This window comes from Eleutherodactylus coqui, chromosome 6 (genome assembly GCF_035609145.1).
Source record: "Eleutherodactylus coqui strain aEleCoq1 chromosome 6, aEleCoq1.hap1, whole genome shotgun sequence".
In the NCBI taxonomy this organism is placed as follows: Eukaryota; Metazoa; Chordata; class Amphibia; order Anura; family Eleutherodactylidae; genus Eleutherodactylus; species Eleutherodactylus coqui.
Window position 1 is genome coordinate 69,109,790 of NC_089842.1, and position 17,564 is coordinate 69,127,353.

At 48.1% G+C, this 17,564-nt stretch overlaps 1 protein-coding gene across 1 annotated transcript in view; it reads left to right on the forward strand.

Annotated features, from left to right (window-relative positions):
- The first annotated feature begins 893 nt into the window (after positions 1-893).
- LOC136632214 (cytochrome P450 2G1-like) overlaps positions 894-17,564 on the forward strand; it is a 203,611-nt gene continuing 186,940 nt past the window's right edge. Inside the window, exon 1 of the mRNA XM_066606945.1 lies at positions 894-1,009. The gene's annotated coding sequence lies outside the window, so the exon portion shown is untranslated. The remainder of the gene's footprint in view (positions 1,010-17,564) is intronic.

Consider the following 17,564-nt stretch of genomic DNA (forward strand, 5'->3'; position numbering starts at 1 on the left):
AGCCAGAACATGTTTACAAACAAGATACAGCAGCCAATGACAGTGCTCAGTAATCATGGCTGAGAGCTGTCATTGGCTGCTACAGGAGATGTATGAGACGTCATAGCAGTCTGTAAATAAAGACAGCAGAGAACGAAGCATGTAAGTATCCACTGATTTGTTAAAGGGGTTGTCCCGCTCCGAAACGGGGTTTTTTTTTTTCAACAGCCCCCCCGTTCGGCGCGAGACAAACCCGATGCAGGGACCTAAAAAAAAATCCGCACAGCGCTTACCTGAATCCCCGCGCTCCGGTGACTTCTTACTTACCGGTTGAAGATGGCCGCCGGGATCTTCTCCCTCGGTGGACCGCAGCTCTTCTGTGCGGTCCATTGCCGATTCCAGCCTCCTGATTGGCTGGAATCGGCACATGATGGGGCGGAGCTACAAGGAGCCGCTCTCCGGCACGAGCGGCCCCATTGAGAAAAGAAGAAGACCGGACTGCGCAAGCGCGTCTAATCTGGCGATTAGACGCTGAAAATTAGACGGCACCATGGAGACGAGGACGCCAGCAACGGAACAGGTAAGTGAATAATTTCTGATAACTTCTGTATGGCTCATAATTAATGCACAATGTACATTACAAAGTGCATTAATATGGCCATACAGAAGTGTATAGACCCACTTGCTTTCGCGGGACAACCCCTTTAACCCTAGTATGCTGGCATCATTATTGTTGGGGGAATACTTTGCGTGAAACTAATTACTGTCAGGAGCATTATCTGTTCACAATTATTTTTGAGACTTCCATGTGTGGCAATAACTATCAGTTCACAATTATTTTGAGGTGTCATGTGTGTGAAACTATTATTTTTGGATCGATTATAATTATGATATTGTTATTTTAGCAGTATTATATTTGGAGACACGGAGCAGCACAGCAGGCACAGTTTTGGAGGTAGCAGCAGGATGATAGTGTTCGGGCACCGGGATGGGAAGATTGTGTTGAGAAGATAAGAAGGATGCAAGAAAAGTAAGGAGCCAAACCTGACCTTGTGGCAGTCTTTGCAGAGACAAGTAGTGTTCATAATGCCCTGGCCAGATGGATTATGGCATTCTTATTGTTTGGGCTTTTCTCCAGCCAAAGCCTATGGTTTAATAGGCAGGCAAACAGATAACGAGATGAATGGAAAGAGTTTAATCTGGAATCGATAAAAGTAAGGAGAGAAGTACACATGCATGTTCTGTGCTGTAATTCACTGAGCTGTAAAGAGATGGTGCAATTGTTCTTGTATTCCATCTAATATCCTGTGGTTTCATTTCACAATATCTGTTAAAACACTGCATGCAAAAAGATTATGCAATATAAGAAAAATGCCTGAATGCTAATAAATGTAGACAGTAATTCTATACGTTATGCAAGGAAACCCAAAACATTGTGGAAAGATATTGTTTGATGCTTGTGTAACATTATCAATAAGCACAGTTTAATTACACAGAAATTATCACTCAAAGCAACTCAGAAAACTTGCAATCATGAGCTCAAAAGAAAGGCCAACACAGAAATAAGGCTATAACAAATGTCCCAGATTTTCACCTGGCTTTCGACTCATTCCTTTGAGTGCATAGCCCATAAGTAGAAGGGTCTGCAGTGCTCTATAGACCCGTTCAGAGAGATCATTGAGGGCAAAAACGTGTTTCTCCTCCCTTATATGGTCGTGTTAATCATGGCCACATAACGGGACAAAACAAAACCCCTGATTTCAACGGATTTCAATGGTTGCATTTTCACTATCGGGATTTCTCGGCCGTGAATACTATGGCCGAGAAAAGATGGGACTTGCCGTATCTTTCCCGCACATAGGGAATACATTGCGTGGGGCAGATTGGGCAGCACCTGTCTTCCCGCTTCATTTTTCAAACTACTGCACTCTGCCGTGGAAATTTAATGGCCGTTGGAGGGGAAGAAATTTCCCTAGTCCAGGCGCAACTACACTCCGTACTGGAAAGCGTAGTTGCGCCTACGGCAGAGTGTTTTCGCCTTGCATGGGCCTTCATTTAGTATGTGCCCCAAAGGTGCATCATATTTTTGGAAATATTCCCACGTTTGTATGACATATTCAAATACAAAGTTAGTTTTGCTTTAAAGGGGTTTACCACCAAAGACATTTAGGGAGGCGTCAGGTGACCATATAGGCAATTGCACATGCTTCAGCACAACGCATTTGCACAGTGAACAAGTTGAATTTGCGCAGCTATTGGTGCACGGTATTGTACTATTTTTGCACGCAGGGCCTGTTCACATGCATGTGCAAAACACTTCTGTCCTGATTTAAAAGGCTATTTTGCCCGACGCTATCCAGATGTATTTTCTTTTTCACGGAATTGTGCAGCATATTGCGCATGTTCCTGCATTTTGCACGCACATTAGAGGACCTCCCATATACTCCCATTGTGCCTCTGGCGTGCAAAAAAACAGGAAAATAGAGCAGGCCTTTTTTGTTTCTGCGCATGAGAAAAAGGAAATGAGAACAAATCCTTTGAATTCAATGGGTTCTTTTTTTCTGTGATTTGCGACTCAATTTTTGTGTGCACAAAAATACACACAAATACATCAGTCTGAAGCAGCCGTTATCCTCTACCCATCGCCACTGCATTCACATGAGGCATTCAGAGACGCTGTTCTTGAGATCATTGGGGGTCCTAGTGGTCTAACCCAAGCGATCTGAGGTTTATCGCCTTTGTGCAGTAAGACCCCTTTAATTTTGCTGATTTAGAAAGGCAAAATTTCCCACAGCGTTGTACGTATCACAGCCTGTACGCTCTGCGGTCTGTGATCGGCACTGCGCATGTCTGGGAGTCTAACGTCATGGACATGCGCCGTGTGATTGTTTTTTCAAATTCCCTGCAGATCATTTAGCCAACAGTCGTCCCTCGTAAATAGGGCATTACATTCTAGGAAGGGTTTTTCACAGGCTGCAGAGACGGCAGCCATTTTTTGAATCACTGGAAACCCCCTGTAAGGTCAGAAAATAAAATCTTTTTATGATCAGGTGTAAATTTGTGCAGACATTCGCACCCTTTTCTGTCTTCAGTGTTAATAAATCTGTCTAAACGTTGGTCCACTCACTTTAAGCCACACCAACTGTTCTTTACACTTTTAAAACTGATAAGTTGCAAGAAAAGTTGCAAACTTTTACGCAAAAATTCTGGGAATGCAGAGAATTTAAAGCTGTATATCAAAGCCCTCACCACTATGAAAATATATTAAGAAATGAGGGCAAAATGTTGGACCTAAAAACAATGCAGTGATAAAAGGTGGAGATTTACTTTAAGGCCTTAGTCAGACGGGCGATTTTTCACGCGATTTGCGGATCGCATGACGGAATGGCATCCGCAAATCGCGAGACCGGTGCGCGCAAGTCGCCTGCAAATCGCCCGAAAATATGCTCCTAGCCGCGTTTCATTAGAAACGGGCCGGAGCTGTCCAGCGCATTGCATTCAATGGAGACGGCAATACAGCCGTCTCCATTGAAAGCAATGCGCTGCGGGCGAGCTCGGGATGAATTGTCGGTAAGTGCTTAAATATATAAGCCCTTCCCTGCAATCCATCCTAAAATGTGTTAAAATTAAAAAAAAATTGTATACTCACCTTCTCCCGGCAGCCGGAGCTCCGCGTGGCCGTCCTGCAGTGGGTGTGAAGGGGGTGTGAGCCAGACCTGCCCCCTGATTGGCTCAGCGCTGAGCCAATCAGAGGCATGCCTCACTCACACCCATTCATGAATTCATGAATGGATGTGAGTCAGACCTGCCCCTGATTGGCTCAGCGCTGAGAGGCAGCAGTCACTCACCCATTCATGAATTCATGAATGGGTGTGTGAGTGTTTTCAGCCTCTGATTGGTCAGGGCTGTGACCAATCAGAGGCAGATCATTCAGCAGGCGGGGATTTTAAAGCCCAGCCGGCTGAATAGTGCCAAGAAGCAGTTCAGGAGAACTGACAGCGGCCGCGGCTGGACTCCGGCTGCAGCGGAAAGGTGAGTATACAATTTTTTTTTATTTTAACACATTTTAGAATGAATTGCAGGGAAGGGTTTATATATTTAACCCCTTCCCGACAATTCACCCCGCGCACGCCGGCAGCCCATTGCTTTCAATGGAGCGGCTGTATTACCGCTCCATTGAATTCAATGGGCAAACATCGTTCTTCTCTGTCACAGCTGTTACAGCTGTGGCAGAGAAGAATGATTTATCTTCTATATGTTCTCAATGGGGTCGACGCTGCTGCCGCCGGCCCCATTGAGCGCATATAGAGAAGAGAACAGGAATCGCAGATCGCAGATAGGTGCGATCTGCGATTTTTTGTTCTATAATTTATCGGACGAGCGCATAAAAAGCGCTCATGTGTCCGATACCATTGCAAAGCAATGGTTTTATAAAATCGCCGGACGCATGCGCATGCGCAAATCGCGCGAAAAATCGCCCGTCTGACTAAGGCCTCAAGAGGCTTTCAATGACATGTCTGCAAAAATCCAAATCCAAGATTTCAAAGCACAGTACATAAAAGATTGTGATCCAGTTACTAAGGCAGTGGTACTATAAAAGTAGGATGTATGTTTGCCTGTGCCTCAGAGACACACATTGGGACGCTACCTATATGTGGCGCTAGATTATCATGATTGTTGCTTATTTAAAGACTTAGAGTACATTGACCCAGCCATTACCTTTACATGCAGTAACATTTCTGATAAGAAAATCTATTTGCTGAGAGTGTTGATAAAATGCTCTGGCTGCCGTCCATGTTATGCAAGATACATTGAAAGGAAGAGTGCGTGGGCCTGCCTGGCTTACTGTCTTGCCCTTTCAAATACCATAATGAATTATATTTGGAGCCTATTAAGCTCCTCTGATTAGCTGAAGACATACTCAAACAATTATGAAATCCTTCTGTAAATATTTGCTTCTAGTAAAAAATAGGGCTCGCTCATGTCAAATGGTCCCAAGGTGTAAGAAACTAGAAGAAACATTTAAAAAGTCCTTTAACCTCTTAAGGACGCGGCCCTTTTTTTCCATTTTCATCTTTTCCTCCTCCCTTTTAAAAAATTGTAACTCATTTATCCATCGACGTAGCTGTATGGGGATTTGTTTTTTGCAGGACGAGTTGTATTTTCCAAAGATACTATTTAATGTACCATATAATGTACTGAAAACCATTAAAAAAATTTTAAGTGAAGTAAAATGACAAAAAAAAAAACATTCCTGCATTTTCGTTGCGTCTTGTTTCTACAGCACACAAAGTGCAACAAGAACGACATAATAACTTTATTCTATGGGTCACGATTACTACGATACCAAACTTGTATAGTATTTTTTTTTCTTGCTATACTACTTTTATTTTTTTTTCAAAGACATTTCATTTTTAAATAATTTTCTGCCGCCATCTTCTGCGCAATACGTTTTTTTATTTTTCCATTGACATAGCTGTGTGAGAGCTCATTTTTTGCGAGACATACTGTAGTTTATGTTGGTACCATTTTGGAATACATACGGCTTTTTGATTGCTTTTTATTGCATTTTTCTGGGAGTCAGTGTGACCAAAAAAGTGCATTTCTGTCGTTTTTTGTTTTTTTTTCGGACGATGTTCACCGTGCGGGGTAAATAATATATTCCTTTGATAGATCGGACTTTATCGGACGCAGCAACACCAAATATGTATTTTTGTTTTATGATTTAGATTTTTCATTATAGATATGGCAAAGGGAGGGGGGGTGATTTGAACTGGTATTACTGGTATTTACAATTAGTAAAACTTTATTGATCTTATTTTTACTTTTTTTTAGGGGACCACAAAGTAGCTGATTGCAGCTATTGCCAGTGGGTGTCAGCTGTAATAAACAGCTGACACCTGTGCTCTATGAAGAGAGGTCGCCCCACGATCTCTATATAGATCGCCGAAACAGGCCATTAAAAGGCGTATCAGCGGTCGTTAAGGGGTTAATAATGGGTTTTTAGATCATTTTTGTAACTTATAACCATAACTATATACAGATTTGGTCTCTGAACCAGGATATCATAGAATTGTACATCAAAGTGTCCTGTTGCTTAGATCCCCAGATCTAAGCACAAGAGGAGGTAACACTCACTATTATGATGACTTATCTTTCCAACTGGCTCTGATTTCCCTACTCAGGATGGAGGAGAAACTCTCCCTTCATCTCTTCTGATGACAGTCACCGCACTTTATCTCTCTCCTGCTCTTGTGTTTGTATCTCCCCTCTTCTGCTCCCAATCTCCAACTCCCAACTGACAACTTAAACACACTTAAAATTGTTTTCTCATGTGGGCTCTGGTGTTTCTAATCAACCAAAGCACCAATCACTAAGCTGTTGCTGGGGTAGATATCCCAGCAATGCTGTGTTTCCCCCGAAAATAAGACATTGTCTTATTCCCTCCCCCCCAAATAGACAGTGTCTTATTTTCGGGGCGGGGGGGGGGAGCTTTTACTTACCTGGTCTGCGGTGTCCGGACGATCTGCGGCATGCTGATGGTCTCCGGTGGCGCTACGGCAAGTGTCCTCCCCGTCAGCCTGCTCAACTTCTTTCTGGCAACGGGGCTTTGAATACCCCGCCTCCAGCAAAGTGAGCGCTCGATGAGCCAGTCACAGCCATTCAGTAATGTCATCCACTGAATGGCTGTGATTGGCTGATCAAGCACCGTCTGTGATTGCCAGATAGTTTTTGCAAAATAGATTGCAGTTGTACCTGCCTGTGTCTACTTATAAAAACGCCCAGTCTGACTGGGGCATGCAGCGTGCGCCGAAGCCCACCTGTATTGAATCTGACGTTAGCTCTGCTGAGCAGGGCACTGCAATGGGATGTATTTATGTACCGCTGGTGGGTTCCAGGGATCCACCCGTGCTGTGGGTCCACACGGACTTCACATAAGGGAGTTGTACCTGCCTGTGACTATTGTTAAAAACCCCCAGTCTGACTGGGGCATGCAGTGTGGGCCGAAGCCCACCTGTACTTTATCTGACGTTACCTCAGCTATCCGGGGGACTGCAATGGGATTTTTTAATGTACGGGGGCATTAATGGCTTCCTGGGACCCACCCATGCTGTGGGTCCACTCTACACAGACTTCCCATAGGGGAGTTGTACCTGCGTGTGACTATTAATTTAAAAACCACAGTCTGACTGGGGCACACAGTGTGGGCCGAAGCCCACCTGTATTTAATCTGACGTTAGCTCTACTATCCGGGGCACTGCATTGGGACAAACTACAGGAGCAATACAGCGCTAATGAGACGTTCACAGCTACGCTAGCATTGGAGTCCACTGTAGGCCCGCGATTGCTGAGGGTTTGTGCAGAGGCCTATGTCCTGGGTGCTGCCTACAATTGCTGAAGCTGTGGGCCGAGAAAAATGTCGTGGGCGCGGTGCAAGTCTGCCATGTTTGGCTGTGGACACTGGGTCGTGCGGGGGGGTTGGGCAGCATGTAACCCAGGAGAAGAGGCAGCGATGTGACCCGTAGGCAGTGATTGTGCTTAGTTGGAGGTAGTGTGGTGCTTTGCTAAGGTGTGCCTTGCTAATGAGGGTTTGTCAGAAGTAAAAATTGTTAGGGGGGGGGCACTCTTGCCGCTATTGTGGCTTAATAGTGGGACCTGGGAACCTGAGATGCAGCCCAGCATGTTGCCCCTCGCCTGCCCTATCCGTATTTGTGTCGTTTCCATCACTTTCTTTGGTTTTCCAGATTTTCAGAAATGAAAACCTTAGAGAGAATGGGTGATATACAAAAGTGCTCGAGTCGCCCATTGACTTCAATGGGGTTCGTTACTCGAAACGAACCCTCGAGCATCGCAGAAAGTTCGACTCGAGCAACGAGCACCCGAGCATTTTGGTGCTCGCTCATCTCTAATGTTCAAGTCATTAACCCCTTAAGGACTTGGCCTTCATCCTCATTTTTCAAAAGCCATAACTTTTTTAGTTTTCTGTCAACACAGCCATATAAGGGCTTGTTTTTTGTGTGGCGAATAGAGATGAGCGAACGTGTTCGTCCGAACTTGATATCCGTGCGGATATTAGGGTGTTCGGGATGTTCGTTATTCGTAATGAACACCATGCGGTGTTCGGGTTACTTTCACTTCCTTCCCTGAGACGTTAGCGCGCTTTTCTGGCCAATTGAAAGACAGGGAAGGCATTACAACTTCCTCCTGTGTTGTTCCAGCCCTATACCACCCCCCTGCTGTGAGTGGCTGGCGAGATCAGGTGTCCGCCTAATATAAAAGTCGGCCCCTCCCGCGGCTCGCCTCAGATGCCTTGTGAGTTAGATGAGGGACAGTGCTGTTTGTACCGCAGCTGCTGTAGGGAAAGAATTGGTAGTTAGTGTAGGCTTCAAGACCCCCAAAGGTCCTTATTAGGGCCACTGATAGCTGTGTGTTGGCTGCTGTTAGCAGTGGCAATTTTTTTTTTTTCTCAAAATCGCCTCTGCAGAGCGTTGCACCCGGCATTAGGGACAGAAGTGTTGCATAGGCAGGGAGAGTGTTAGGAGTGAGTGTAGCCTTCAAGAACCTTAACGGTCCTTTCTAGGGCCATATTTAACTGTGTGCAGTACTGTGCTGGCTGCTGTTAGCTGTGCTGCATATTTTTTTTCTTCTCAAAATCGCCTCTGCAGAGCATTGCACCCTCCATTGATACTGCAGGGAAAGAATTGTGTAGGCAGGGCCACAACACAGTTATTATTCATTGAATATACGCAGTGCGGCCTTTTGCTTGTAAAACAAGTGCAAAAAATTATATTTGACCTACCTCTGTCCGTCCTAAGGGCTGTGGACATGTGTCGGCTGCGTGTGCAACGTTTAAAAATCAGACGCACCCAGCTACGTTTTACTGCTGGCTTCGCCATTTGCTTTCCTTAATTTGGAAAAAAAATACCTGCTCTGCCAGAGTTATAATAACTCTGCTACCCTCAAGTTCTGTGCCACATTAGCAGGGCCACAGCACAGTTATTAAACTTCTCATGTTCATTGAATATACGCAGTGCTGCCTTTTGGTGGAAAAAAACTGAAAAAAATTGTATTTGTCCTGCCTCTGTCCGTCCTAAGGGCGGTGGACACGTGTCAGCTGCGTGTGCAACGTTTAAAAATCAGACGCACCCAGCTACGTTTTACTCCTGGCTTCGCCATTTGCTTTCCTTAATTTGGAAAAAAAATACCTGCTCTGCCAGAGTTATATGAACTCTGCTACCCTCAAGTTCTGTGCCACATTAGCAGGGCCACAGCACAGTTATTAAACTTCTCATGTTCATTGAACATACGAAGTGCTGCCTTTTGGTGGAAAAAAACTGAAAAAAATTGTATTTGTCCTGCCTCTGTCCGTCCTAAGGGCGGTGGACACGTGTCGGCTGCGTGTGCAACGTTTAAAAATCAGACGCACCCAGCTACGTTTTACTCCTGGCTTCGCCATTTGCTTTCCTTAATTGGGAAAAAAATACCTGCTCTGCCAGAGTTATAATAACTCTGCTACCCTCAAGTTCTGTGCCACATTAGCAGGGCCACAGCACAGTTATTAAACTTCTCATGTTCATTGAATATACGCAGTGCTGCCTTTTGGTGGAAAAAAACTGAAAAAAATTGTATTTGTCCTGCCTCTGTCCGTCCTAAGGGCGGTGGACACGTGTCGGCTGCGTGTGCAACGTTTAAAAATCAGACGCACCCAGCTACGTTTTACTCCTGGCTTCGCCATTTGCTTTCCTTAATTGGGAAAAAATACCTGCTCTGCCAGAGTTATAATAACTCTGCTACCCTCAAGTTCTGTGACACATTAGCAGGGCCACAGCACAGTTATTAAACTTAGATTATTCATTCACTAGAGGCAGTGGGGCCTTTCGTTTTCAAAAAAGGGAAAAAATTATATTTGGCCTGTGAAATCAAATCACTGGTAATACAGCATGCTGAGGGGTAGGGGTAGGCCTAGAGGACGTGGACGCGGCCGAGGACGCGGAGGGCCAAGTCAGGGTGTGGGCACAGGCCAAACTCCTGATCCAGGTGTATCGCAGCCGACTGCGGCGCGATTAGTAGAGAGGCACGTTTCTGGCGTCCCGACAGTCATCGCACAATTCATGGGTCCACGCGGGAGACGGTTATTAGAAAATGAGCAGTGTGAGCAGGTCCTGTCCTGGATGGCAGAAAGTGCTTCGAGCAACCTATCGTCCAACCGCAGTTCTGCGCCGTCCACTGCTGCAAATCAGAATCCTCTGTCTGCTGCTCCTCCTTCCTCCCAGCCTCCTCACTCCACTACAATGACACCTGCTCAGCTGCGTGAAGACTCCCAGGAACTGTTCTCTGGCCCCTGCTCAGATTGGGCAGCAGTGGTTCCTCTCCCACCAGAGGAGTTTATCGTCACTGATGCCCAACCATTGCAAAGTTCCCGGGGTCCGGGGGATGAGGCTGGGGACTTCCGCAAACTGTCTCAAGAACTTTCTGTGGGTGAGCAGGACGATGACGATGAGACACAGTTGTCTTGCAGTCAGTTAGTAGTGAGGGCAGTAAGTGCGAGGGAGGAGCGCACAGAGGATTCTGAGGAAGAGCAGCAGGACGATGAGGTGACTGACCCCACCTGGTTTGCAACGCCTACTCAGGACAGGTCTTCAGAGGGGGAGGCAGGGGCAGCAGCAGGGCAGGTTGCAAGAGGCAGTGCGGTGTCCAGGGGTAGAGGCAGGGCCAGACCGAATAATCCACCAACTGTTTCCCAAAGCGCACCCTCGCGCCATGCCACCCTGCAGAGGCCGAGGTGCTCTAAGGTCTGGGAGTTTTTCACAGAGACGCCTGACGACCGACGAGCAGTGGTGTGCAACCTTTGTCGCGCAAAGCTCAGCCAGGGAGCCAACACCAACAGCCTCAGCACCACCAGCATGCGCAGACATATGATGGCCAAGCACCCCACAAGGTGGGACGAAGGCCGTTCACCACCTCCGGTTTGCACCGCTGCCTCTCCCCCTGTGCCCCAACCTGACACTGCTATCCAACCCCCCTCTCAGGACACAGGCACTACCGCCTCATGGCCTGCACCCACACCCTCACCTCCGCTGTCCTCGGACCTATCCACCAGTGTAGTTCAGCGCACCGTCCAGCCGTCGCTTGCGCAAGTGTTTGAGCGCAAGCGCAAGTACGCCGCCACGCACCCGCACGCTCAAGCGTTAACCGTCCGCATAGCAAAATTCATCAGCCTTGAGATGCTGCCGTATAGGGTTGTGGAAACGGAGTCCTTCAAAAGTATCATGGAGGCGGCGGCCCCGCGCTACTCAGTTCCCAGTCGCCACTACTTTTCCCGATGTGCCGTCCCAGCCCTGCACGACCACATCTCCCGCAACATTGTACGCGCCCTCACCAACGCGGTTACTGCCACGGTCCACTTAACAACGGACACGTGGACAAGCACAGGCGGGCAGGGCCACTACATCTCCCTGACGGCACATTGGGTGAATTTAGTGGAGGCTGGGACAGAGTCAGAGCCTGGGACCGCTCACGTCCTACCCACCCCCAGAATTGCGGGCACCAGCTCGGTGGTTGTATCTGCGGAGGTGTATGCTTCCTCCACTAAAGCACCCTCCTCCTCTGTCTCGCAATCAAGATGTGTTAGCAGCAGCATGTCGCCAGCAGTCGGTGTCGCGCGGTGTGGCAGCACAGCGGTGGGCAAGCGTCAGCAGGCCGTGCTGAAACTACTCAGCTTAGGCGATAAGAGGCACACGGCCCACGAACTGCTGCAGGGTCTGACACAGCAGACCGACTGCAGGCTTGCGCCGCTGAGCCTCCAACCGGGCATGGTCGTGTGTGACAACGGCCGTAACCTGGTGGCGGCTCTGCAGCTCGGCAGCCTCACACACGTGCCCTGCCTGGCCCATGTCTTTAATTTGGTGGTTCAGCGCTTTCTGAAAAGCTACCCACGCTTGTCAGACCTGCTCGTAAAGGCGCGCCGGCTCTGCGCACATTTCCGCAAGTCCCACACGGACGCTGCCACCCTGCGCACCCTGCAACATCACTTTAAGCTGCCAGTGCACCGACTGCTGTGCGACGTGCCCACACGGTGGAACTCTACGCTCCACATGTTGGCCAGGCTCTATGAACAGCGTAGAGCTATAGTCGAATACCAACTCCAACATGGGCGGCGCAGTGGGAGTCAGCCTCCTCAATTCCTTTCAGAAGAGTGGGCCTGGTTGGCAGACATCTGCCATGTCCTTGGTAATTTTGAGGAGTCTACCCAGGTGGTGAGCGGCGATGCTACAATCATTAGCGTCACCATTCCTCTGCTATGCATCTTGAGAAATTCCCTGCAAAGCATAAAGACAGCTGCTTTGCGCTCGGAAATGGGGGCGGGGGAAGACAGTATGCCGCTGGATAGTCAGGGCACCCTCCTGTCTATTTCTCAGCGCGTACAGGAGGAGGAGGAGGAGCATGAGGAGGATGAGGAGGAGGGGGAAGAGACAGCTTGGCCCGCTGCTGACGGTACACCGGCTGATTGCCTGTCATCCTTTCAGCGTGTATGGCCTGAGGAGGAGGAGGAGGAGGAGGAGGAGGATCCTGAAAGTGATCTTCCTAGTGAAGACAGCCATGTGTTGCGTACTGGTACCCTGGCACACATGGCTGACTTCATGTTAGGATGCCTTTCTCGTGACCCTCGCGTTGCACGCATTCTGGCCACAACGGATTACTGGGTGTACACACTGCTCGACCCACGCTATAAGGAGAACCTGCCCACTCTCATTCCCGAAGAGGAAAGGGGTTCGAGAGTGTTGCTATACCACAGGACCCTTGCGGACAAGCTGATGGTAAAATTCCCAGCCGACAGCGCTAGTGGCAGAAGGCGCAGTACCGAGGGCAAGGTAGCAGGGGAGGTGCGGAGATCGAGCAGCATGTACATCCCAGGCAGTGCAACAGTCTTTAAGGGCCTGGACAGCTTTATGGCTCCCCAGCAAGACTGTGTCAGCGCTCCCCAGTCAAGGCTGAGTCGGCGGGAGCACTGTAAAAGGATGGTGAGGGAGTACGTAGCCGATCGCACAACCGTCCTCCGTGACGCCTCTGCCACCTACAACTACTGGGTGTCGAAGCTGGACACATGGCCTGAACTAGCGCTATATGCCCTGGAGGTGCTTGCTTGTCCTGCGGCTAGCGTCTTGTTGGAGAGGGTGTTTAGTGCGCCTGGGGGAATCATCACAGATAAGCGTACCCGCCTGTCAACCGACAGTGCCGACAGGCTAACACTCATCAAGATGAACAAAGGCTGGATTTTGCCAGACTTCTCTTCTCCACCAGCGGACAGCAGCGATACGTAAGCAATACGTAGGCTGCACCCGCGGATGGAAGCATCGTTCTCTCTCACCATCCAAAACGGGGACATTTCTGCTTCATCAATCTGTGTCTAATATTCCTCCTCCTCCTCCTGCTACTCCTCCTGAAACCTCACGTAATCACGCTGAATGGGCAATTTTTCTTAGGGCCACAAGGCTCACTCAGATAATTTTTCTAAACAATTTTTAAAAGTTTCAATGCGCTTCAAAAGCGTTGGAACTGTAACTTGAACCAATTTTTCGTTACACTGGGCTGCCTCCAGGCCTAGTTACCACTTAAGCCACATTAACCAAAGCGATTAATGTGTTTCACCTGCCCTCTTGGCTGGCCATGGCCAATTTTTGGGATGTACATTAGTACTGTTGATACAGCAATTTTTGTGGGCCCTCGCCTACAGTGTAATCAAATAAATTTTTAGCCCACCTGCATTAAGCACGACATTACTACCTCAGCTGTGTTGGGCAATGCAATGGGATATTTTTGTGTACCGCCGGTGGGTTCCAGGGAGCCACCCATGCTGTAGGTGCACACGGAGTGTAACCTACATGTGTCCACTTGTAAAGAACCCCAGTCTGACTGGGGCATGCAGTGTTGGCCGTAGCCCACCTGTATTACGCACGACATTACTACCTCAGCTGTGTTGGGCAATGCAATGGGATATTTTTGTGTACCGCCGGTGGGTTCCAGGGAGCCACCCATGCTGTCGGTCGACAGGGACTTCACAATAGGGAGTTGTACCTGCCTGTGTCTATGAATTAAAAAGCCCGGTCTAACTGGGGCATGCAGACACCTTGACAGAATGAATAGTGTGTGGCACATAGGTTCCCCATTGCTATGCCCACGTGTGCAGCTCCTGATGGCGGTGGCACAGGATTCTATTTCTCATTGCTTCTGTACAGCATTGTGGGCTATCGCCCCGCCCCTTTTAAAGAGGGTCGCTGCCTAGCCGTGCCAACCCTGTGCAGTGTGTGCCTGCGGTCCCTCGTCATGGCAGACGCACTTCTAAATAGACATGAGGGTGGTGTGGCATGAGGGCAGCTGAAGGCTGCGCAGGGACACTTTGGTGTGCGCTGTGGGGGGGAGGGGGGGCGGTTGGGCAGCATGTAACCCAGTAGAAGTGGCAGTGGAGTGTCATGCAGGCGGTGATTGTGCTTTGTTGGAGGTAGTGTGGTGCTTAGCAAAGGTATGCCATGCTAATGATGGCTTTTCAGAAGTAAAAGTTGTTGGGAGGGGGGGGGGCCCACTCTTGCCGGTATTCTGGCTTAATAGTGGGACCTGGGAACTTGAGATGCAGCCCAACATGTAGCCCCTCGCCTGCCCTATCCATTGCTGTGTCGTTCCCATCACTTTCTTGAATTGCCCAGATTTTCACACATGAAAACCTTAGCGAGCATCGGCGAAATACAAAAATGTTCTGGTCGCCCATTGACTTCAATGGGGTTCGTTATTCGAAACGAACCCTCGAACATCGCGGGAAGTTCTTTTCGAATAACGAACACCCGAACATTTTGGTGTTCGCTCATCTCTAGTGGCGAACTGTAGTTTTTATTGATGTCATTTTTGGGTACATAAGACTATATTGTAAAACTTTTATTCATTTTTTTTATGATAGCAGGGAAGAAAACACATCAATTCTGCCATAGATTTGGGGTTTTTATTTTTTACAGCTTTAGGGCTTAGTCAGACGGGCGTTTTTTCGCGCGATTTGCGCATGCGAATGCGTCTGGCGATTTTATAAAACCATTGCTTTGCAATGGTATCGGACACATGAGCGCTTTTTATGCGCTCGTCCGATAAATTATAGAACAGAAATCGCAGATCGCACCTATCTGCGATCTGCGATTCCTGTTCTCTTCTCTATATACTCTCAATGGGGCCTGCAACAGCAGCGCCGACCCCATTGGGAGCATATAGTAGACAAATCATTCTTCTCTGCCACAGCTGTTACAAGAACGATGTTTAAATGTATAAGCCCTTCCCTGCAATTCATCCGGAAATGTGTAAAAATAAAAAAAATATATATACTCACCTGGTCCTGGCAGACAGAGTTTAGCCGCGGCCGCCGGCAGTTCTCCTAAACTGCTCTCTCTAGTATTCAGCAGCCGAGGATTTAAAGGGGTTGTCCCGCGAAAGCAAGTGGGGGTATACACTTCTGTATGGCCATATTAATGCACTTTGTAATATACATCGTGCATTAAATATGAGCCATACAGAAGTTATTCACTTACCTGCTCCGTTGCTGGCGTCCTCGTCTCCATGGTGCCGTCTAATTTCAGCGTCTAATCTCCCGATTAGACGCGGTTGCGCAGTCCGGTCTTCTCCCTTCTGAATGGGGCTGCTCGTGCTGGAGAGCTGCTCCTCGTAGCTCCGCCCCATCACGTGTGCCGATTCCAGCCAACCAGGAGGCTGGAATCGGCAATGGAACGCACAGAGCCCACGGTGCATCATAGGAGAAGACCTGCGGTCCACCGTGGGTGAAGATCCCGGCGGCCATCTTCGCAAGGTAAGTAAGAAGTCACCGGAGCGTGGGGATTCGGGTAAGTACTATGCGTTTTTTTTTTTTTAAACCCCTGCATTGGGTTTGTCTCGTGCCGAACGGGGGGGCTATTGAAAAAAAAAAAAAAAGTTTCGGCGCGGGACAACCCCTTTAAAATCCCCGGCTGCTGAATACTAGAGAGAGTAGTTTTTAAATCCCCGGCTGCTGAATACTAGAGAGAGCAGTTCAGAAGAACTGCCGGCGGCCGCGGCTGACCTCCGTCTGCCTGGACCAGGTGAGTATATATATTTTTTTTTTATTTTTACACATTTCTGGATGAATTGCAGGGAAGGGCTTATATATTTAAGCCCTTCCCGACAATTCATCCCGCGATCGCCCGCAGCGCATTGCTTTCAATGGAGCCGGCTGTATTGCCGGCTCCATTGAATTCAATGCGCTGGACAGCTCCGGCCCGTTTCTATTGAAATGCGGCTAGGAGCAGTATTTTCGGGCGATTTTTCGGCCCCGATCATGCGATTTGCGGATGCGCATCCGTCATGCGATCCGCAAATCGCGGGAAAAAAACGCCCGTGTGACTAAGGCCTTAGGGTGGATTCAGATGACTGTATATTGGCTAGGTTTTCATGCCCAGTCGATATACGATGTCTCTCTTTGCACGGGGAGAAGGCTGGAATAGCCGGGAGCAGTGCTCTGAGCTCCCGGCCCCTCTCTGCCTCCTCTCCACCCCCTGCACTATTTTCAATGAGGAGAGGCGGTACTGGGCGGAGCTTATTCCCGCAACTTAGCCCCACCCACGTTTTGCCTCCTCTCATTGCAAATAGTGCAGAGGGGTGGAGAGGGGGTGGAGAGGAGGCAGAGAGGGGGCGGGAACTCAGAGCACCACTCCTGGCTCTTCCAGCCTCCTCCCCCTGCAGAGAGAGACGCTGTATATCGGCTGGGCGTAAAAACCCAGCTGATATACGGTCGTCTGAATACACCCTTAGTCATGCAGAATAAATGACACAATACATTTTTTCTGCGGGTCGGTACGATTACAACAATTCCAAAATTCTTAGACTTTTTTTAGGATATTCCACTTCTCAGCAATGAAAACCCGTTTTTGAAAATTATTTTTTTTTTCTAAATCGCTGCATGCAAAGTCATATAAGTTTTTTATGTTTCCGTGAGCGAAGCTCTATGAGAGCTTATTTTTTGCGAGACGAGCTGTAGTTTTTATTGGTACCATTTTGAGGTATATACGGCTTCTTTGATCACTTTTATTGCATTTTTTTAGGGGGGCAAAATTGAAAAAATAAGTATTTTATCTCAGTTATTTTGTGTTTTTTTTTACACTTTTTGCCGTGCAGGATAAAATCATGTTCAATTTATTGATACGACGATACCAAATTTGTGGGATTTTAATTTAAAAAAAAAATGCTAATATGGGAAAAAACACAAAAAAGTTTTTTTTTACATGATTTATTATTTTTTTTCACACTTTTTATGTCCCTTGTACAATCACATCTATGATACTAATGATAAAGCATTGTAGGACTTCTACAGATTGCGTCCTTAAAGGGGTTAACAGCAGGTGTTGCTGTCCTGATGCACTCCCGGTGTTGCAGCAGAAGGCCGGCTATCAGTGACAGCGGGCTGCTGCTGCCCGATAGTGCGGGATCTCGCCTGATCGCACGCTATCCACAGGACGCAAGTGTACGTCCTCTTGCGTTAAGTACCCCTCTGCCAGAACGTACAGTTACGTCCTGTGGCG